The 3,839-nt window shown below is 36.9% G+C and overlaps 1 non-coding gene across 1 annotated transcript; it reads right to left on the bottom strand.

The window, feature by feature from the left end:
* Window positions 1–3,497: 3,497 nt before the first annotated feature.
* Window positions 3,498–3,604, bottom strand: LOC112699726 (small nucleolar RNA R71). Its single transcript, XR_003152667.1, has one exon. It is a non-coding gene; the product is annotated as a small nucleolar RNA R71 (small nucleolar RNA).
* Between the last annotated feature and the right edge of the window lie 235 nt (window positions 3,605–3,839).

Here is a 3,839-nt window from a genome sequence, read left to right as displayed (position 1 = left end):
TAGTAAAGAATTTTATAAAAATAGTTATGTTGTAAGTATAGCTTCTAAACTAACAAAAAATCCTTTCGTACAAACGTTGGTTGTCACAAGTAACAAACCCAATAAAATTTATAAACTCAAACCTCGGGTCGTCTTCTCAAGGAATTATAGGGAAGTATGATTTATTACTGGTTATGGAAAAATAGTGTTTTAGGTTTTGAAAAGGGTTTTGAGCAAGAGAAATGGTTTGCAAAAATTAATAAAGTAATAACGAAGAAATCTCTTGGCAAGGTGTGAAAACTGGAAGTTCTATCCTAGTTATCCTTATCAATGGTGATGAAAATTATAATTCTGCTACCACTAAGTCAACCTCTAACTATGAAGGTCAGTTAAGTGGACAAATTAATTTAACACCTAAAGTCCTAGTCAACTCCTTAAGGAAAGACTAGAGTTATAGGAATCTAAATTAATCAGCAAGGATGATAATTATCGATCACGATGAGTTTGATAACTTAAGAGTTACCAATTAATCAACCAAAGCCAATAGTAAATAATCTAAATTAAAATTAAAGAAAAGCAATCATGAGTCTAAAATACCTCAAATTATATTTAAATAAAGTTGTCAATCCTAACATGGACAAGTTCATAAACCAATTGGGCAACATGAATAATTCAACAAATAAGAGAAGTCAAAATAAAAAGATATTGAACTTGATAGAAAGATGAGATAAAAATATTCCTAAGTCCTTTAAGAGGAGTTCTAATCCTTAATCCTAAGAAAGAGGAGAGAACCTCTCTCTCTAAAAACTACATCTAAATCCTAAAACTATGTATGAATCCAGTATTCTCTATCTAATCTCTGCATGCTCATGAATGGATGAATTCCTCCATTTATAATCCTTCAATCTGTGTTCTCTGAGCTTGGATCTAAGCCAAAAGGGGCCCAGAATTTGCTGGAAATGAGATCTACAAATTCTGCAGATCGCGCACGTCATGCATCCGCGTGGGTCACGCGGTCGCGTCATTTGGAGTGTTGCTCTTCCACACCGTCGCGTCAATCATGCGCCCGTGTCAGTTGTATTTCGCAAGTCACGCGTTCGCCACATCCATGCATTCGCGTCGAATCTCTTTAGCGTGAACCACGCGTTCGCATCGTCCATGCGGAGTGTCACTGCCCGTTTCTCCAAGGACTCTAATTTGTGCTTTCCTTCCATTTTGTATGTTTCCTTTCCATTCTTTAAGTCATTCCTGCCCTATTAAACCTAAAAGTACTCAACACACAAATCACGGCATCAAATGGTAATAAAGGATAATTAAAATTGATAATTTTGAAGCATAGAAAACATGTTTTCTCATACATCATATTCTAAGAAAGGAATTGTAAAGCTATGCAAATTCATATGAATAAGTAGGTGAAGAGTTGATAAATCATTTAATTTAAGTACAATATATATCATAAAATATGGGTTTATCAGGCACGCCAGGGACATCAACACAAAGGGACGTGCCACTTAAGAGCTGGGCATGGTGCGCCAAGCTTAAATTGGAGCTGGGCGTGGCACGCCACTAAACTGCCGGTCACACGCCAGACACTAGAGGTCACGTTTATTGATTTTTCTTTTTCCTCTATTTGTAATTTTCTTTTCTTTTTGTATTTTTTTATTTCTAGTAGAAGGAGTAGTATAAATAAGCCTTGAAAGTACTGAGAAGGGGGTTGTTGTAAGTGGTATTAGAGTATCTTTCGTTAAAAGCATAGTAAGATTTACTTTTCATTTTCCATCTCTTGTATTTTTTCTTTAGCTATGAGTAGCTAACTTCTCTCTCATTGAGAGACGGAGCACTATTGTACTTGATGGATTAATGATAGTAAATTTCTTCTTCTCTTCGTATTCTCTTTGATTTGCTAGAAGGAATTTTGTTTTAATGTTAGTGTTCAATCATCTTGGGAAAGAGGTTGAATACAAAATGGGTTTCATGGGAACCTTGTAAAAGGAAACGTGAAACCATGCTTGAAATCCCTTCTCACACTTGAGTAGAATATGGGTTTTGGTGATTGGATATGGTGACATATAATCCACCCTCTACCTGGACCTATGATGATGTATGGTATAATAAGGGACCAAGCATATCTCTCTTCATGAGCAATTAGACCAAGAAATTGGCTGATTATCAATATTTGAGAGATTGAGTCACCAAGGGATTGGGGCTCAATCAATCATGACTGCCAAGAGGTCAATGAGTTGCATGATTGAAGATGAAATGAACTAGATTCAATCCAAAGAGAACAATATCTCCCAATCTCAATGAATTTCCCTATTCTTATCTTCCACATTCTTTATAGTTTTGTTTATAATTCTGTTAATCCCCATTTCCATTTACAATTCAGTCATTTATATTTCTACATTTTACATTCTTGCCATTTCCTTTTATGCACTTTATTTCATCCCTTTATCTTTGAGTCAATTAAATTCTTGCTCATTTACGATTCTGCAATCCTACCCTATATTGCTCAACTTGACTAATTCACCAATTGATTAAAATTACTCAAATCTACCAATCGCTGTGGATACGATCCCACTCCTCTGTGGGTTATTACTTGACGATAATTTGGTGCACTTGCCAAAGAACGAATTCATAATCAAAAACTTTGTTGGGTGTGAATTCCGGTCATCAAGTTTTATGGCGCTGTTGCCGAGGATTGGTTTGAATTTGACAATTACTAAATTGATTGGAGAGCTAGATTAAGCACTTTAATTACTTTGTTATTTTCTTTTCAGTTTCTTTTCTCGTCTCTTATTTTGTTTTGCTTTCGCTTTAGTCAGTTATGTTACTCATTGTTCATATTTCCATTAGTATCCTATTAACTGTTTAATTAATTGCATCAACCAAGCTAACCACTAACCACAACAAGTATTTTTGCTTCACTTATCCTTTGCTGGCTATTTGTTGAATGTATGATAGGTAAAAGGGGAAAGACTTCATCCTCCTTCAATAGTGAACCTGAGAGGACCTTCCTTAGATTAAGGAGGGAAGCAAGAGGCAAAGGCATAGTTGGAGAGGAAGTAGTGGAGGAAGATCTGAGAGCTACTATGGAGGAAGAGGTGCATAACCATGATGGAGAGGAAGCTGGCAATCATGTTGGGCAAGAGAGGAGAGTTTTAGGCTCCTACATCAACCCAAATCCAGGAAACTGTGGCAGTAGCATTCTAAAGCCAACAATTCATGCTAACAACTTTGAGTTGAAACCTCAACTAATCACACTTGTCTAGAACAATTATTCATATGGAGGGGGTGCCCAGGAGGACCCAAACCAACATCTCACTACATTCTTGAGGATTTGTGACATTGTAAAATCCAATGGTGTACACCCTGACACCTACAAGCTACTTTTGTTTCCTTTCTCACATAGAGATAAAGCAGCAAAGTGGTTGGAAGCATTTCCCAAGGAGAGTTTGACCACTTGGGAGGAAGTTGTGAACAAGTTTCTATCAAGATTCTACCCTCCACAGAGAGTCAATAGGTTGAAAACTGAGGTGCAAACTTTCAGACAGCAAGATGGTGAAACACTTTATGAGGCCTGGGAGAGGTTCAAAGACTTGACAAGAAAATGCCCTCTGGATATGTTCAACGAATGGGTTCAACTACACATCTTCTATGAGGGGCTATCATATGAAGCAAAGAAAGCTGTGGACCACTCTTCAGGGGGTTCACTCAACAAGAAGAAAACTATTGAAGAGGCCATAGATGTTATTGAGACTGTAGCTGAAAATGAGTACTTTTATGCTTTAGAAAGAGCTCAAAAGAAAGAAGTGCTGGAACTCAACCCTATGTATGCCTTGTTAGCACGAAACAAGGCAATT

The sequence above is a fragment of the Arachis hypogaea genome, chromosome 6, assembly GCF_003086295.3.
Source record: "Arachis hypogaea cultivar Tifrunner chromosome 6, arahy.Tifrunner.gnm2.J5K5, whole genome shotgun sequence".
NCBI lineage: Eukaryota > Viridiplantae > Streptophyta > Magnoliopsida > Fabales > Fabaceae > Arachis > Arachis hypogaea.
The sequence above is the reverse complement of the archived record's forward strand: the minus strand, read 5'-3'. Positions and strand labels throughout refer to the sequence as shown.